Source organism: Gallinula chloropus (genome assembly GCF_964237585.1).
Source record: "Gallinula chloropus genome assembly, chromosome: 2".
Lineage (NCBI taxonomy): Eukaryota > Metazoa > Chordata > Aves > Gruiformes > Rallidae > Gallinula > Gallinula chloropus.
The window spans coordinates 154,577,835-154,598,094 of record NC_140086.1 but is presented as its reverse complement, the minus strand read 5'-3'; positions in this window follow the sequence as shown (position 1 = coordinate 154,598,094).

Sequence of the window (20,260 nt, the reverse complement as noted above, 5' to 3'; positions counted from 1 at the left end):
CACACATCACACACACAGGCAAGAAAGTCCATAGTTTAAAAACACACTTTCAGAGCCTTCGCTACCAGTGTATCGCTAAAAAGATGCTGTGGGCTCAAGTACTATAAACCTCGGTATCTTATCCCTCTAGATTTTCAAAATGTTAGTAATGCCAAAAAGGTCTGCATTTTCTGCTAGCTTTTATTGTTTCGCTTAGTTAGGACAATGATGAACAGCAGAAACCTCTGGGATTTTTTTCTCAATGTTTTTCACAGTCTCCATGGGCTGGATTTCAGACTGCACTGGGCGGTGCTCATTCAGAGCAACTCCTTTCAGTGGGATTTTTTGGGTTTTTAAATGACAAATCACATCTATTGATTTAAGAATTTCCCACAGTGGGTTGCTGTTGTTTTTATTGATGTAAATTAAATTGATAATGTTCCCTTAGTGCTGAGTAGCAAAAAATATCTTTTTTGAAACTGAGCTCCATCAAAACACAAATCCCACTATGAATAGAAGACCGAATGAATACAACAGCCATATGTTTATAAATGAGTAATAACCTTTACATCAGCAGAGTCCTTCACCAGGAACATCACAGATGGCGATATTTACAGTAGTTCTCTCTGAAGGGCTGACACCTAGGGTGGGTGAACCTCCGTTAGCACAAGCAATCTTAAAATGGCAATTTTTGACCTTCCGGGCCGGACAACGGAGGAGTTTCATTTTTCCAGAGATTTTTTGCCTCCCTTCTGTCATCAGTTTTGCCACGTTGCTTAGTGACCTTCCGGCACTTGACCAGTCGGCGATTTTCAGAATGCAGGAAAATGTTCCTTGAGAACAATGCAAATCCGAGTGCCAGCTTTCCTCAATACCCCGCTTTTGTATCTGTACAATTCAAAACCTGTAGGAGTTGGAGAGATACAATACTGCAGCAAGCAGGCATCTAAACCAGCTATTGAAAATTCATATGTTTTGATGAGATAGCACATAAAACAGTGACTGGCACCAGGCCACAGTCTGATTGCAAATGTTCATATTTGTTGGCAAAAATGAGTCTTCTGCGACCTCCCAAGGTCACCTCTCCAGATTTCTCTCTCTGATTCATCAGTAGCAGTTTTGTCAGTGTGCAAGCACACAACTATGAGCTCTTCTCTTCCTCCTCTGCTGGCCGAGTGCCACTTCTGAGAAATAAAGTTTCTGGAATTGCTTCTGAATATTGCCTGTGACACTTGCCCCATTCCAGCTCCTGCTGCTTGCAGAGAGATGGCACGAGAGTGAGCAAAAGCTCACCCACATGAAACATCGGAAAGTCAGCCGTCTGCTGGAATACCACGCAGTCTGCAAAAATGCTGTGAATTTGGGGCATTCTAAGGCTGACAAATTCTGTCCCAGGAGGAGAAGCATCTTCTGAACAAGGAATGGGATTTGGATACCTGAGGCACACTGAGACGCCTGGATTTCTGGAAGATGTGTGAGGTTTCTGCTCTTGTTTGACAGGTCATGTTCTCCCAAGGTCTCTGGTTTCAGCACCCACCAAAGCTGTCTGTGTTCTCAGCAAGCAGAGTCCAGCAGGATTTCTGAAGAAAAAATTTCAGTTCCCCAAGCTGCACTTTTATTGGCAGGTGCATCTTTCCATTTAATCCTTGGACCATCCCCTTGCAATGTTGGTTAGCTTGTGATGTGGTGATTCTTTCAGAAGCACTGAATGAAAATTACAGGGGGGGGTTCCCAAATCCTGGATCTACACACCCATCACCCTGTGGATGAAGACCCTGCCTGGGCACTAACCATTTTCTGTATTGGTTTCCCTTGCTGCACTGTTGGAGTGTCCAACCTGAACTATTCACTGTTGGAGCTGACCTCTCACAAACCAAAATCCTGGCACTACCCTTTTCCTCAAACTCTGGAACATTTTAGCCTAGGATCTTCTCTGTTTTCTCTCTAGTTTTAAGTTCACTGGATCCTACTTACACTTCCCTTGTCAGTGAAACACCGTTCATTTCTCCTTTGCCATGGTGAAGGGCTCAGGAAACCAAACTTTCGACTCAAGCTGTACCTTTTCATAGTCATTTTGACCACAGTTAATCCAGCAATGAGTTCCTTACTCCCTCTATGCCTCAAGGTAAAGCATTGGCCCTTCCAGTGAAATCAGCTAAGTAGAAACACCATAACTGCCACAGGTCCCCTGATGGTACCTTTGACTCCTCCTGCAGGGTTTCGGATTTAATGACTTGGAATGGGTAGCAGATACTAATGGTTTGCACATCTGTTACACTGCAGCTGGAGAGTGTATTCCTGTGTTAGGGGCTTGTTTTCATGTACGGAAAGTAGATGGACAAAAATAAAGGCTCATTAAATATTGAAAAGAAAGGTGTCTTTTTTGTTCAGAATATTCTCGTCTCTTCTAAAAATCAAAATTTATTACAAAAAAAATCTCTTCCTTTTGGTGAGAAATTGTTCTCTCTAGCAAAGGTATATGTCTGTGCTTCTTAGGGTCATCTCTATTTTTACTTCATCCATTCATCAAAGTATTTCTTGTTTTTTAGTTCTGTCTTTTCCTACTGCCCATTTTGCTTAAAAAAACAAACATCCTTGACTCCTTGTGTACTGGAGGAAGTAAGTCGACATGCACAAAATGAGAAAAAAACAACAAAATGGAAAAATTCAGTTACAGTTTTCCCAGTCACCTCAGGACAGAGATCTTAAATGATGCTCCTACATCCTGTGGTGTTGCTAGATAGTCTGGGGGACTCAGTGACTGGCAGGGAATTCAAACATCCACCCCCCTTTCAGGCTATTCCCATTATTCCAATAAAAAAATGTTGCCTTCCCCCTAAAACTTGCAGATATAGAATGTACCAAACCAAACTTTTCAAAAAACGTCTAAATTATTGCCCAACAGAAGAGTACATTACTTTCTGTGCTCCTCTGATGAAAAATCGTGCTTTTGCTTTGTATTTTGAGACCTTGCAGCGTTATCTTCTTTGAACCTTCGGCACTCTTTGTTTTCCGCCGCCGAAGTGACACTGCAAGGACGGCTGTCCTCCCTAAAGTTCTCATTTTCCTAATCTTAACATCGTTCTCTGCATAAAAATCACCTAAATGTATTCCAGCAAGTCGCCTTTTCTTACACAGGGTATGAACAAGAAAGAATGAAAATGAAGCCAGATCCTTGAGAATCTGCACTGGAGTAAACAAACGCAACAAAAATATTACCGTTACAATCAACGAATGCTGACTGAACTCAGTGGGAGCTATCCACATCCATCTGAGCACAGGCTTTGACTCGCCTTAGCAGTAAAGTTTAGATGTGAACCTGACCTTGAAAGTTCAAGGGTGTTCTGATTTAAAGTTCTAGTTTGATCTCATCTGCACTCGCAACAGCAGGACAACAACTTCTGTTTTCCCCTCTTTGTTAAAGGGGTCATAACTTGCCTTGGTTTTCCAGTTTGTTCTTTTCTTGGAAGAAAATACAAGAAGAAAAAGGGGAGAGGGTTATTTTGTTTTGTTTTGTTTTGTTTCTTTTTTACAAGAAGATAAAAAAACTATTTTCAGGGTGAAAATGATGGAAAATAATTGGTTTATCTCAGAAAAGAAAATAATGCTTTGTTATAATAATTGGGTTTATTGCACAGATCTTGGGTTTTTTTCTTCTCTGTACAGCAGACAGAAGATGGAATGGAGCTGCCTGTGAACATGAATATAAAGGTAGGTATGCATGCATATAGGACTTTATGAACTGCATGGGGTAGGAGTCTTAATTACTGTTGCTGAGTAACAGATTAATTCCTTTAGCACTTTCCCGTAAACATGCCTGACTGTTTATACAGTGAGGGGCTTTAAACTGAATGCATAGCTTGAATTCTGCCTCTCTTGTCCACGTGAGCTGACATCATCTGTTTCTTCAGCCCATTTCTGATTTTTCTACTTTGCCTGCCCTTTCCCTCAGTGGGGACTTCTCTCCAGTGTGCTTCACAGGACCAGTTTGCAACGGCTGCGCGACCACGGCAGAGCGTTGCTGGCATTTGCATCCTCCCAGCGTTCTGGGGGTAGAATGGGGATGGGCACCGTGCAGTCGGACGCTGAGCTGATGCTCAGGGTTTCAGTACTGAAAGGGTTAGGGCTGCCTCCACTTCTGCCAACAGGAATCCTCCCATTGATTTTTCACTAGGAGCAAGTTCAGGCCCTTCTTCAGTAAGTTACTGACACAAGTATCACCGTTGATAATGGTGGCCCTGCAGCAGATGGAGCGCTTCAATTATCTTGGGCCTGTGATGAATGAGTGCTATTGACAGCTGCTGCAAAATCCATAGCAGGCTGAGTACTGCACAGACAATTATGATATCGCTGGTAAACATATGGCAGGATTGGATCTCTTTAAAAAAAAAAAAACAAACTGCAAACTTGGGCTCTGCTGGCCTTGGGCTTGGTCCAGAGCCAAGTTCTAGGCTGAACTATGCCATTGGAAAAGCCCACGGGTGTGGCAAACCGGGGTCTTTGGACTTTGGTATTCGGAGTTCTTTCTGCCCCAGTGGAATATTGGCTTGGAGTGTCAGTGGTGTTTGTTTGGTGTGGGAAGAAGGAAATTTTTTACTCCTATAATACTGCTAAAAAATCTAAGTGTGAATTCCTTTCACACTGTTCTAATTCATCTTAATACTTCCAGTACTACCTACAGAAGACTGAGCAGGCTAGTCAGATGGAGAATGTATTCCTCTGTTGACCAAGCCAAGGGGACAGGAATTTCTATTTATTTTAGCCAGTTGCCAGCAGTTGGTGAAGTGCCAGCAGTGAAGCAGGTGAGCAGAATTGGCTTTACCTGCTCTTCTCTTGTCAATTCCCATCTCTTTTTACTACAAAATATGGTGGATATAGGAGTATCCAGGCAGGCTTACAGCCCCAGGAAAGGAGCAGCCGATGAACTACGTGTTTCCTCTATGGGATGATCCTTGCCTTGATCTAGACCTGAGGAAGAGAAAGACAGGAGACCATCTTGGCTGACCCACAATCCCCTCTGTGTCACACCTGGGTGGAGGCAGTGGGGGGTCCCTGCTCGCTAGCATTTGGGTACCACACTGATCTATCTGTAGATTGGGATCCAAATTTTCTTCTGAAGCAAGCACCAAGAGCATATGCAGGTATGGACCTCAGGTGCCATCTGTGCTCCACACAGGAGCTTTCCTTCCCCATGGCTGGTACCATCCCTGTTCCACTGGCTGCTGAGAAGGGCTCCCTGGATGTAAACTATCCAGTTGCTCTAAGTGGCCTACTACAAACCACCAATTTGCTGCTTCTGTGGCCACTTAGTATTTCTGAAAAGGATGCTAAAATGGATACACACCCACCTTGAGCCTCCATGGTCTCTTTGGACACATCTGTGATTGTCTTGCTAGTGTCTGGAGGGTTCAGGAGCCCCAAGCCTTCTCCAGGCTCAGTAGCTCACAGAGCTCTGCCTAATGGTCCTTGGCAGACTCTGAGATCATATTTTACAGACCTGATGAGCTTTTGTTTCACTTAATCCAGAAAATACATATAAAATGTAAGTCCTAGTTTTCAGTCTTTTCTTCTGCATGAGGACAGTTTCTCAGTTGCTTTGTTCTGTAGTTGCTGTCCCCCTTTGGCAGTGTTAACTCTATTATGTGATTAACAAACACACACAGCAAGAACTGTGCATAATAAATGTCCTGTCAGCTCAGGAAATTAAAAATAAAGGTTGAAAAACTGCTTTTCCCTTTATTTGTTGAATTAAGGTTTTGAGTTGATCCTCCTTGCAAGGGGCCATAGTCAGAACTCTGCATGTACATTAGACCACTGAGAGCAAAATTTGCCCTTCACATACACTTTGCTTCTCTGATCACGTCACAGCTTAGTGCCTCTCCTGAAAATGCACTGATTTTTATTCTTGCGGTATTGTCCTTAACACTTATTATCTCATTGTCAGCTGGCAAAGTTATGAGATCAAAGACTTGAGCATAGCAGGCAACCACTACTCTAAAATATTAGAAACAGAGCCAGAGTGATCTTATCCAATTCTCTACTGTTTGGTAATTTGGGAGGGACTTTCGGATCCTATTGTCTGCATTGTCATTTGATTCTTTCTAATGCCAACTCGTTTCTTAAACATTATAAATGATGATACCAGGTGCAAGCGCTTCTCACCACAGACCACTCACTGAAATACATCTTTAATTGTGTCAGATTATGTTTTTATTTTGTTTTTAATAAATAAAAATATGTGAACACACCTACACAGGCAAGGGATGTACGAGCTTGTTTGCTTACTTTGAAACCTCCTTACATGCAGAGAGTTCAAAAGCTTGACTCAGACATCATGCTCTGCTTGGGGGAGGCTGAATAAAGAGGTGATGAGGGGTCAAAGAGGGAAAAAAATCCTACCAAAAGGGGTTCTGTATATGACCACGGTTGATGTGAGGGTGTGTATTTGCACTGGACTCATCAGAGATATCCTTCTTTGTCTGAACTCAGCATTTGGTGTTGTTCAAATACTGGTACCTTATCTGGGCTACTAACATGTGGCGTCTCTTTCCCCTTTGTTCATGGCACAAGTCTTTCCTCTGGTTGAAAACAGGAAAGGGATTACTGACAGGTGAGAACTAGGTTTAAATACCGGAGTGAAAGGTTTGCAAATTCAGCCTGTATTTGAAAGAAGTGCCTTACCAGTTCAGACCATTAGCTCTGTCTCCATAAAGGCCAAGCCACATGCCATTTCCTTTGGCCCACAAAGACAGAGGAGACTTTTTGCCATGCAGCTGTGTGGCCAGGTTTGTCCTCCTCTCTGCACATGGCTTGTCCTCTCCAGCCTTAGGCTCTTCCTGATCACCTTTTCTGAACAACAGAGGCATGGGGCTAACCTATTATAATGTATTTTACAGATTTTTTATATATATATATTTTAAAGGGTGCAGGGGAATGAAAAGGGAATAGCCCACCATTTGGATCTAAATCCTGTCACGGTGGAATTTGAGGAAGAGCATAGTTTATACAGTATGTTTTCAAAAGCACAGGTAAATGCAGTAGTCACTTTTGAAAATAAGAAAACATTAAATAAATTAATTTACACCCCTCCCCCACCAACACTCACAAGAAACATATAGTTTTCTGAAACCAACTCAAAAAGAAACAGAAGAACTGGGGACAAAACTGGGAATAGATGCACCCGGAAGACCATGGCACTGCTTCCCCACAAGGAAACGCCAGCCTCTAGTTGGCATTGTACATAATTTCCACAGTGGCACAGGCTTCATCTTCCTCTTAGAGAGCATGTAGGGGTTCAGCATAAATGATTGTGGGGTTTGAGATACTTACCAATGTCATATTAATAAAAACACTGATCTGGTGCAAAACTCTGTTCTGTTCCATCTGGGGTCAGATTGCATTTGTTATCATTTAAATTTAAAATGAGGCTAGAGAAGATATAAAACCCAGATATTCTAGGAACTGACACAGCCCCAGGTCTGACTTTGAACAATTTAATGCAGAGACTAGAGTTGTCAAGGGATCAGTCATAGCCTGTAGCTGAAAGTCATAGACTGTGGGCAGGAGAAATCCAAATATGCAGGAGGAAAAAGGGAAAAAAAATATTCTGTTATATTCCATTTCTCTGTAAACATAAGATCCTTGTCCTTGTAGAAGTTTTTGCATTTCATCAAAACTAACTAGGAAAAATCCATAAATTGTCCCTGGATATTAAGCAATGTATTTTTCCTGATTTTTTGTGATTTTCCATGCAAAGGTGCTGATAGTTAAGATCAATGTTGTATTCACTTGACACTTAAAACACATTTTGACGATGAGGGCTTTTTCTTGCCACTGGTTTTAATAGTCTTATCACTTAAACGGTCACAAAGGGGTTTAAGCGTAATATCCCTATTAAGATGTATGAGAGAAGTTCAAACCTCTCCTGATTTATTTTTTTCTCAGCCTGTGTGACTATGGGTTTGACCAGATTCAAGCACATTGATTTGCAGAGCACAGACCATCTGGATAACCAGAAATCATAGGCACTTCAGGGCATATTTTTGCCTTCAAATGCATTATCTTTAGGAAGAGTTTCTACGTGGGTAACTTAAGAGGGAAAATAGACATATGAACTTAAAACGAAGTTACCTTGTTGCTAAAACAGTTAATGAGATGACTTAAAACCCAGGAGCTAAGCAAGTGCCTTCAGTTTGGATTGATTGTAATGGGAAGAAGAAATGCCATGCCACAGCAAGCCATGGCCCATGGAGAGCTGAAGCACACCTTGCTCAGCTCCAGCACACCAGCTGATGGCCATGCAGAGGCCAGCACATCTGCTCCACACCACCTACAGCTGAAGATGCACTTGAATTCTTAGCAGGAGCTGGGCTCCTCAAAAATATATGGGGCCTGCTGCAGCCTCTTGGTGGATGTGAGTTACCAGAATTAACTTACTTTTTAACACCTACTACATGAATGATTTTCAGTGTGCTATTAATTTTCCTTGGGACACAGCCTGAAACCTCTGCAGAGCCATGCTCAGAGGAGGCTCAGAGAAACCATAGCTAGTTTCTTACCAGTCTCTGCCAGCCCCCGCGGGTGCAATCGCCAGTGCAAAGGCGATTCACCAGGCAGTTGGTGTGCTCGGCTTGGAGGAACCCAGCTGGGTGCTGCTGGTTGGACTTCTCTCCATCTGCATGTCTGGACATGGGAGGAGATTCATTAACTCCCTGCTTCTGTTGGAATTCCTCTGCTGTGCCAATCTCCTGCTATCTGATCATTTCCAGCAAATTTATGTGGCCAGTCACGTAAAATTACGGAAAACTCTGACAAACCAGGGTAAACCATTTATTAAACTCCCAAATGAAACAATTCACCATTTCTACAGCCATTTAAATACCGATGGCTTTTTGTGGATTCTGATAAGAACAAGGTAAGCTTCAAGAAATACATCAGTGACATTCAGAACTCCACATTGGTTTGATGCCTTTTGCTAAATGATGTCTTAGAAAGCATTTCTAGGTGGACTTGATTCTTTTAGCATAGTTTATGGTTCCCTAAGCCTTCCAAGCCACTTAGTGGATAGCCTCCTCTCTACCCAGCAGTAGAAGACTGATACCCTTTTACTTTACGCTGATCAGCCCATATGCTAAAACTGATATTCTCCTTCTATTGCAATCTCTTTTTGCACTTTGCAGCTGTCAAATCTTCTCTGAGTCATTTTTTCGTTTCAGCCATCACAAATGCTGCAGCACCTATATGGGTTCAGTTCCTTCTTTTCTCTTGTTTCCTTAACTTTATGCATAACTAGATATTCTCATAACAATGGCAGCAGAAATCCTTCGTCAGCTCACTCTTGTGTCTCTGACAATGGCCTGTAGCAGGCATTCAGTGGAAGAGTGTAAAGGCAGAGCAACCGTACAGTGATACTTTATCCTGGCACACCCTCCCAGCAGTCTGTGCCTTAGGGGCACCAGGAGCCAGAGATTGTATCTGCACCTTTGCATTTTGTAACGCTCGATGAATTTTTCAGCCAGGAATTTGTCTAATTGCTTTTTGAGCCCATTTAGACTTTTGGCCTCTGCAACATCCTGTGGCAATGAGTTCCGCAGTTTAATTATGTGTTGTGTAAAAACAAAAATAAAATCCTTTTTTTGGGGGGTTTTAAATCTGCTGTTTGATAATTCTATTCAATATTCTGCCTTGACACCCTCTTTCTTGAGTGGCAATAACAAATTTCAAACATACCATCCTTTTCTTATAGTTAAGATACTTTCTGTTCCTATATACTGTCCTGCTTTTACTAACACTGACATCTGACAGTTTTTATCAGCTGGTCACTAATTAACATAAAATCCTTCAGCAGCATGCCACAATTATTTTTTGCTTTTAATTTTGCTTTTAGTGTTTGGTTTGTGTGTGTGTTTGTGTGTGTGTATGGTTGTGTTTTTCTTTCCATTGCTTTTGCTGATTAATTTTGTATCACAAAAATTTGTTTCTTTGCTGCACAGCTCCTTTTCCAATTTGTTTATGAATACTTTGAATAGCATAGGTCCTAGGACAGATCTCTATGAAACTCCATTGATAACCCATGGGGGTTCACCAAGTTAAAACCTGGCCATTCCTACTCCATCCTTTCCTACTCTTCCCACCTAGTTACTGGTCCACACAAGAATTTCTTGTGCTCAGTTTCCCTAAGCAGTGTCAGTGAAGGACCTTGTAGAAAATATCAGGGATTTAAGTGGAAATAGCCACAGTCCCATGTTGCAGTGCTCTCTTCTTTCTGGTCCCTTGACAGTCCACACTGCAAACAAGTTAGTTCACATATTGGGTCTAACTTGACCATCCACATGCAAAGTTTGACCTTGGGATGAAAGGGGCAGGGGCAAACTCAGGAATTTTTCATGGAGACTCCTCAGAATTGTGTACTCCCAAGCTACAGATACTCCAACACTTTATATTTTGCACCATTATTTATGGACAACAACACCAGCAGGGAGGAGGAATGAGGGAAAGATGTGTCACCTCTGATTCCTTGTCCCACTTTGAAGGTATTCTTGCTGGACGCTACACCTTTGGGCCATTTTTTTTTCCTTTTTACTATTTTCATATTATGTGCTTGGTTAGAATTTCTGGTTGGCTTGGCCAGGCCTGTTTAATTCCAACTTGTGAAACAAATGCATTTTTTTATCAAAGCTCTGTGCTATCCTTCATCTCCCAAAAGATTTTGGCCTTCTACAGAAACTGCTTCCAGGTCCAGGCTGTCTAGCATCTGAATATACAGAGAAACTTCCCTGGAAAGGCAATGGCCATGGAAATGAAATGTTGCCAGATGTGCTGTGTCTTCGTGATAAAGAGAAGACAGCAGGGTTGGAAGGGCCCTCCTGCAAAACATGCTAGGCAACAGTATGTTGTCTGCTCCTCTCAGAACTTGGGATGGAGTGGAGAATATTCAAGTGGGAGAAAAAGGGAGTGAGGTACGGGTCAGGAGAAGAGAAAAGAGAAAGCCTTCCTTTCAGAAAACAAGGGAGGGGAGTACTGCAGAGACAGCATGTCCCCAAGCTTTAGTTTTTGTGTGTATATAGCAGTTACTTCTCTTTATGTGTAAGTGGATATGGCTTCCTGGGTTCCTCTTGCAAACCAGGAGTGAGGCCTGATAGTGTCAGGCTGCATAAGAATGGCTGGTGGGACTGGGTCCTCCTGTATGCACTTCCGGACAGACTCCACAAGCTGTGGCAGATTCAGCCAGCTGAGTGATGCAGATGTTGTTGGGAACTTTGGTGTTCAATCTTTTCTGGAGTCTCCAGCATCCTGTTTTGAGTGAATTAAAGGCTGCACTTCACCCTTAGCCTGGAGGAATTCTAGGAATGGCTAAAATCCTTGGCTGGGCCTTGATTATATGTGCTGGTCTCTATGAGCACAGGGCATATACATCACAGCCCCAATCCAAGTGGTTTGCTGACAATGTTGGTGATAGTGTGTCCTGAAGTAGAAAGTGTCAACTGCACAGAGGTATCACTTCTTGGTCCATGGAGATTGCTAATGGTGAAATCATACCTAGTGATTGGCTGGGGCTTACAAAGACTCCTAAATGATGGTAGGCCCTCTCTGGCTAATACCACATGAAGGCTTCATTAAATGTCCCTTTCTCTCTTCCACCTGTGTTCTTTGGATGATGTGTGGATGCTGAAAATAGGATACAAACTCTTCACATAGGACTGTAAAGTACAGGCATCCTCACAGGAAAGCTTTGCCTGCTGCTCTTGGACCTTGCTCTTCAGGATTAAGTAGTCCAACAAGTGCTTGTTTCTATTTACCAAAACTAACAAACACTGTGGAAGGAAGAAGTTGGATTGGCCCCAGCCAATGTCTGCACTAGGGAAAGTAAAAAGCAACCTTCTACTTGTCCTTAATCACAGGACAGACCTGTAATTAAGATTTGCTTCATTCTATAGGGATGCTTGCTCTGTAAGTCCTTGATGGTCTAACACTCACAGGAGTGACCAGTTATAGAACCAACAGCAGGAGTACAAGGACTGCTCAGACAGCAAAAAGGAGGAGAGGGGTTGGGCCATATCCCTGCTTTTAAGAACATTATCATGATAGTGACATAAACAAGAACAGATTGAACACAGATCCATGAATCTGTGTAGCACTGTGCCAGGTACACATTATATGATGGATGTGGCATGGCCACCCCAAAAGACTCTGATCTTGGATAGAACAGTGGACCAACGCTACCTGACCTAGAAAACACAGAGGCCCTTTTTGGGATGAAAGCAAAAGGCAGTGCAGATCCAGTCTGTATCTCCTGTGGGAAGATGCTTGAGCTATGAACATGAGAAAAACTGTATGTTCTATCTCAACACAGTCCCTCACACTTAAACATGAAGAACAAAATCCCTCTAAATTTCTTGTTGCCTTCTGTGTGCTACAATATTTTTCATGCTTGTCTGACTTGCTTTCATTTCCAGGACCTGTAGGCAGAAGAACAACATCTCACAGCAGTACATGTCTCCTGGCAGACCCAGTATCTACTGATGCTTCAAGCCTGGCCTGTTTCTGCACACAGTTCTTGGTAACAGCTGTCTTGATTTTTGATCCCTGAGTCCTTCTTAGAGATGCTGACTAAGCAGAAAGACCGAGGATGGATTTTTAGCAGTAGCCAGAGAATCAGAATTGTTCTTTTCCCATCCCTCAGATTATCTCTGGGTTATGAAGTTTGCTGGGACCCAGTAGTCTGTCCAGCTGTAGAAAACATTCATCTTCCATGCCACCCATTTTCCCAGGCTAGAAACATGATTCGCCTTTGGCACTACTGACCAATCATGAGGATAGTTCTGCTACGTTTCTCCATTGCATCCTCACTTTTTTCACCCAAATAGGACTGTTGCTTTCTTCTTTAGGCATGATAATTTTTGGCTTCCCTTTGACCACGTAGTAAGAAACTGCTTCATCACTGCAAATCGACTGATCATTCTTCTTTCAGAAAAATCTGAATCCCGTAGCCAATTATCTTTGTCTCTCAGGTTTCAATAAGCTAAATATGTCTTTAAAATTAACTTCAATTATTTTAATTGGGTTGGAACAAATACCACAAGAAAAATAAAGTAACAACAAGAAGAAAAGAACCCTATTAGCATGGTGAGTTCTTATCTCCAAAGCACATCCAGCACTATTTCATACCCAGGCTCTGGTTTAAATTCCAGTTGCAAAGCATGGGTAATCAAAAAGTTTTCCTTAACTCACCAGCACATCACATTCCAGACTTTAACTGTCTGATGACTGTGGTGTCACAACAGCTCTTCAAATTCCAGGCAGCACAGTGAAAAAATTGTACTATAAATAAACCAGACACTGTAACCTTCTCTTAATTGGATCACTTGCCTGTCCATCAGCATCATTATTCTTTGCTTTCTTATCGATTTCCTGCTTTGTACTGGTCATGAGTACAGCGAATCCATTCTGGTGAATTTTCAGAAGCCAACACCTTGGTGTTACACCAAGAGGAGACATGCTTGGGTGCTCATTGCGTGGGAATTTCTCATGATTCAGCATTCAATGCTGTACCTTTGACACTGCAATGTTACTTCAAGTTTTGTTTTTCTCCTGTGCCAAAAGACTTTACCAAAGAAATGTAACAGCTACTTGATAACAAAGATCCTGCCTTCTGTTCATGTGGGTCAGTCCAGAGAAGGGACTTAGTAAACTCATGCTTCAAGATCTAAGATTAGGACTCTGACAAGGGCATTGGCTACATCATCTGTGAGGAGGAAGGAGCATCTAAAGCAGTGATTTTAGGTCACAGCACAAACCAGACATTCTGCAGTGGTGAGAACGATTAGTATTTCTTCCTGTGAGGAGGTGTATCTTCAGGACCAAGATGTCTGCTTTGTGGTCAGAGAGAGAAGATTTTGTATAAACATTTCTGATGAAAGGTGGTACAAATGGCTCTTATTTTCCTCCATGGGCCCCTTTATAGACATCACTTGTAGATCAAGCTAAATAATATATGAGTGCATGAGTGCAGGCATAGATCACACCTTCTCAGAGATCAGATGTTTCTCTTCTTTTAGAGGTTTCAGAGAAGAAATAAAACCCAGTATTGATGATCTTATTGGTCATCATGTAACATGCAGTTGTGCCTTGAAAATTATATATATAATGCCTTGGAGGTGAGGGCAATGAGTTAACCTTGCATTAGACATTGGGATACAGCAAGCAGAAAATATTTGTTGCCTTCAATCATAAAGAAGCTTAATTTCAAACTTTATTAACACTTAGAGTAGTAAATAAACCTCTGTATCTCTCTCCCTCTCTCTCAGGCCACTCAATACTATTAACCACATCTTCTACTTTTATGTTAGTGATCATGCTGTGCATTTGAAAGATCTCCTTAACTTCCTGGCATAACACTTAAGATGAACCTGTCAGAAGAAAACTTAATTTGCTATCAATTGATGAGAAGAAATAGAAGAATAGAAGAAGAGAAGAATAGAAAAAATCTCTTTTTTTAGCATGGAGATCTTTTTGCCCAACAACGGAGTGGTTCTCCTCTTCATCAGGATGTCACAGAAAGAAGTATGGGTGGTTGTGATGGTCTCTTCTGGTCTTGGAGTTTGTTAAAGCTCCTGTTTTCTGTTCATAATCCATGCAGAGGACAAGAAGCTCTGGATTGCCCCAAGCGTTATTTCTGACAAATGCACATGCTTTTAAATAACAGCAAACATTGGACCTCAGACTTCAGGGATGAAGGAAGAAATTTCCCTTTGAGGAAGAATTGTGTGCACACACAGAGTAACAAACACATAAATGAGTACTGGAAGATAAAGAATATGGCCCACAGGTAAAGAAAGGCTCCAGACGGGACAGTAGAGTGCTCCCAGGTGACATGTTGAATCATCCTTGCCTGAGTCTTGACTGACATGCCTTGTTCATGGGCTCAGGTCATGCTGATTTCCAGATTTTGGAGTTGGGCAGGTATATTCCATAAAGTCAGATTGCAAAAGGCAGGATCCTTCCCCTTCCTTTCTGTTCCCCAGAAAGTGCAATCTTACAGGGCTCATTTGGGCTTTCCCAAGCTAATCAGTTCCCTGCTGATGCAGTAATCTTAGGCCACATCTTCTGTTCTTTGAGTGTTATGCAGGAGGTCAAATAAGATAATTTGATGGTTTCTTTTGTCCTTGAACCCTGTGAAACTGTGAAATAAGAATTCAGAACATTTGGCTTGCACTCAGCGGAAGACAGAGTTGGAGCTGCTGTAATTTAAAGGGAGTTATGTTAGAAATGAATGTAATACACCCTTAAGAACCCTAAGATTTCACATCCAAAATCGGTGGTAGAGTGAGGGTGAGGAGCAGACACAGGCTGCAGTGAAGAAATTCTGGGGTATCTGGAGGTCGGGTGTTTGTTCTTCCCCTTCTTCAGACCCCCTGCAGCCTGTAACCTGGCAGCTCTGCTGTGGTCAGCAAAACTGTGCCAATTCCCAGCCAGCAGATAATTTAGCCCTTAATCTTCACACGTGTAAATGACAGTCATAAACATGGGAAAATAACAAGATATTCCAAAAGGTCATGTTGAGGGTGGTGAAAGCACTGACTTGCGCAGGTCTCCAAGCAATATTGATAGGAAAGGAGTGTCAGGGAGAATGCGGAGTAACAAGTGGCAATAAGGAAATATTTTTCCTGGAAATGCAACTAAAATTAAACCAAACACAGTGATCTCCTGCCCAGACAGGAGAGTTCATCTGGCAGCTCTAACAGTTGGTTTTTTATGGCAGTGTTTAGCAGCACTTCTCTTAAGAGAAATAGCTAGTAAAATATTCACCTCCTCTCTGGGACTTAAGACATCGAGGCCAGGATTCCTCATTAAGCATGGTACTTGGTTTAAAGTGTTTTCCACCACTCTCTGGTGAGGATAAATCTAAGCTAATGGTGGATTTGAGAAGGCAGCAGTTTTATGATCCAAATACATTGCGTTGTCTATGAATATAACCTATTTTTGTCAGTTACATTGGAAAGAAATAAATTACTCATCAGTCAATCCATTATTATTATAATAAGAGCACGGCACTACTTAATTGCATCAGTTAAGTGGATATGACTTTGCCAATGCCCATAAATGCCATTACATCAATCCACAGAAATGGACCTGTTGATTTATTAGATGATGATGGACAAAGAAGATGTTGCAATCTCTTTTATAATTTAACCTGTGCTTAAAACATGTAGGTGTTTAAGGCCAATACATGTAGAGTTATTACCACAGAAAGGGAAAGTGAAAAGGGAATTGTAAACCATAACAACCTCGATCAAGTACGTGTCTATTTTGGTATGTGTAATAATCATGAATGTGCATTTATGTAACGGACTGTATGGTACTTAAGCTGCTGTGGGCTATCATGTACCGTAAATCCACATTTAATCAAAGGATGCGTGGCGTATGATTGAGCACTGTAAATTTTCTTTGCTGTGAAGAAATGCAACTGCAGAATGGCAGCTCTGTAGATGAACTGCAGGCGTGCTGACTATCTAGCAATAATAAACTTCTCAGAGGAACTTCAGGTCTATCACTGGTGATTCATTTACCAAGTGCCTGTTTTCATTTACTCACAAATTTTTAACAACAAATCATTACCCAGCAATGAGACGAATGCAGTCCTGGTAGTGATATCATTACAAGGAATGAGGACAAAGAGACTGTTGCTGTGATGTGATAAAACACTTGCAATAGCTCTTCAATTGTTTTTCTGTGAACCCATATGTCTACAAGACAGGCCTTCTGTACGCTGGACAGAGGTCAGAATTGACACAAAAATGGATGTCACCCTGTTCTTCTGTGAAAGTTGCTTCTATTTGCCTTCACTGCCTCACTGGAATAATTTGGGTTTTACACGTTCTTCTGTCTTCTGCCTTTGTTTTGGTGCAAAGATGCTCTTTGAAAGTTGCCTGATTGGGGAGCTTTAAAAGATAAGGTTCCAGAAGTCTTCTTCACCAAGAAGAAAGTACAGGTTTTCTCAAGTGTCTGAACTCCATCCAGACACCTGACTGGAGGAGTCATATTCAATGAATTGCTCCCACACAGAGTGCTGAAAGCTCTTGGTTGAGAAGGTCTTTGAAAAGCTGAAAAGTGTGGCTATAAACACAGATCTTAGTTTGAAATTCCTACTCAGAACCTCTGTGGGGAAATCTGCATAAATTCTAAAGTACAAATGCTGCTCTAAGTAGCTGATAGAAATGAGAAATGGGTTGAAATTTAATTTGTTTCAATTAATTAAATATTGAGGTTTGGTATTTTTACTATTTGCACTTTCAACTCCCCAGAGGGTATAATATTATATTAGGCTTCCCAGTAAGTCTTCTAATTATAATGCACAATTTGAAGTCTAAAAGGTCAGCATCTTATTAGAAATAAAAATTGAAATTTTGGAATTATACTGAATGCTGTAGCACCTGTGAAGCTGCCGTGCCCATGTTATCAAAAGCCAGATTGTTGTGCCCATTATTCAAGCTGAATAAATAGATTTCTTCATGAGAAGCTTCCTTGAAGTCAGTGGACTGTGCAGCAAGTCTCCCTTTGCTGTGACTGAAGGCACCAGGCTCTGACCTCAAATAAGGAAAGAGATTTTGATTTTGCTGAACCTTTGGACCATATTGCACAAGTCAGTGGAGTTCCTGGTATGCCAACAAAGGAGAAATCTGTACAACAGTGAAGACTTCTGAGGTATCTCAGGGAGGAGCAGAATGGTCAGATACTTTCAAGAGCTCTTCTTTGGGCTGTACAGACCATTCAACCTCCTCCTGTCGGTGGCAAAACAAGGGAAGCCACAATGGGCTTCATGGGCTTCCTCCTCTGATCGCCATGTCTCACCCCAAAGGAAAGTTTCTACAACCCTACAAGCTCTGACACTGCAGTTTCAGGCAACAAGGAGTTTATTCCTCCCTCCAGGGCTCCAAGTGTTGCGGTGGAACCATGAAACTTTAAATAAACTCTTCAAGGATCCTGCTCGGACCGGGGGCTATCCCTGTATGCACTCTCTGGACTGAGATTGTATCAGGTTGCTGCAACAAGCATATTTCTCGTTGACATTTTCAGGAGAACCTCAAGAGGTCTGATGAAGCATGTCAGAAAACAAAACCCAAGAGGCCATCCTATATGTGTCAGAGGGGGATCTAGATCTAGCGTAGATTAAAAAGCATCCCCAGTACACTGACTTCGGTAGTATAACTGACAGCAGGATTTGGCCCATTGTTTCCTGGGAAAATTAATGAGCTGTAAGAAAAATATCTGACCATCATTTGACTTATCAAAGCCATTGTGACTCCTTCCCCAAATAACATTAAGATGAATCACCTATTATTTGAGAATCGAGAGTCACGGTAGTGACTGAAGCCAAGTTAGGAAAATAGCACTACCATTACTAGCTATGCAGGATTGAACTTGACTTGGAATCTGGGGTTTTGCCCTGACAATACCACAACGTTTGAAATCTTATTTACTTTGTGGGGTTTCTTTTGTACTAACCTACTCACTCTAACATCACATGAAATCTTTAATAGGTGTCCTACTTACACGGAATTTATCATCAGCTGCTTGAGTCCTGATCTCAAGTGCAATGGTGCAAATAAGAAGGAGAGTGCTGCAACCATTGCATAAAATGTCCATTTTCCTTCTGCAAAAGGCAGTCACTGGATTTTACAGTAATGAAATCGGGCCTGCAGGTACATTATTGGCATTACTTTGTGATGTTTTTTGTTTGATCTTTATTGCTTTCCCACGTTTTTTAAAATGTCTTTCTGTGCTCTTTACTGTCTCATCGCTTCTGTTGCACAAATGGAAAAATATGGGAACCCTCTGGTGGACAAAATAGTATCTGTAAATCCTACTCAGTCTTAATGACCATGATCTAGTGATAAGGTCAAATTCTGTTGAAGTTGCTTTATTTTTGTTTGATCACCTTCCTCCTCTTCTGTCCATGTGCATTTGTACATACTCCATATGTCATTACCTCTGTTACACAAAATGCCCTGAATTTATCTAGATAACTTAAACAACGTGGTTTTATTGTGGTTGAAGGTCTGTTGGTCTTTAATTGCTGATCACATGCTCAGTGATTGGAGTATTTCAGTACAATTAAATGGTGAAGAAATGGATTGAACTGTAATCAGGACTGCCTATCATGGAGTTGTGAACATGCTTTAATACTTTCTGTGTCTATCCTCAAAAATGTATGAAATTTTTCATCAACCCTCTCCCCCCCCAGTAGTGCTTCTGAGTTTAAGATATAAAAAATGTGAGCTCTCCTGTGGCTGGAAAAACACCTGGTAAATCCAAGGGTAGTGATCAAGGGTTGGGGCTTGGGTGACTGAGAGGGATGAATTGACACAGCCTGTGCTGTGGAGCAGCTTCTCTTCTACACTGCTCTCATGAGCATGGGCATCAGGCCTCCAGCAGTGTAGACTTAGATGTCCCCAACTTCTACTGCAGTGATGTTTGGGTTTTTTTGACTTGTCAGCTTCATTACATCTCCTAATGGAAGCATAGGCTTCCCTTGATTTGATTTCAAAGTGCAAGGTAAACTTGCAGGACAGTCTCATTTTTCTTAACGAACTTCCCTGGATGCCTCAGAAGTATTAAAATTCTGCCAGAGACGTATGGACCACAGGCTGCTAGTGCCCTCCAGTTTGTCAAATGGATGAAGGTCTGGTATGAATCACCACTTTTCCATTTTGTGTCACTGTGCAATCAATACACACTCATATAAATGAAGATGCACTGGCCAAGGCTCCAGAGGGAGTTGGGCCCCACAGATTGCTGCATCAGAAAGTAGTTGCATCAGATTCCTGCTCTTCTTTGCTGATGCTAACAGAAATTTTATTGCTATGTTGACAAATTTGGCCCACTGCAACAATCAGCATTTCCTGATCAATGTACAGGCTACGTTTTTATTCCTTTCTTATCAGGAAATTAAATATGTTTATTTTCATATATTAATTTAATTATTTTCCTGAAAAAATAGTTCACTCAGATAACTGTATACTAATTTATGGTCATAAAATGACCATCAGGGAATATGAATATAAGTTGTTCACTTAGATCTTAAGCTCTTCAGGGTAAGGATCACATATTTTCACCTTGTAATCCTCTGGAACACCTATCGTGACACAGATCATTTATAATGCCAGATTCCACAGGCATTACAGTAGCTAACTTGACATCCACTACTTGGTGACGATAAAGCAGTAAAGGGCATTCTTCATCTGCTCTCCTTTGCCATCTGAAATTTAAAGAGTCTATATCT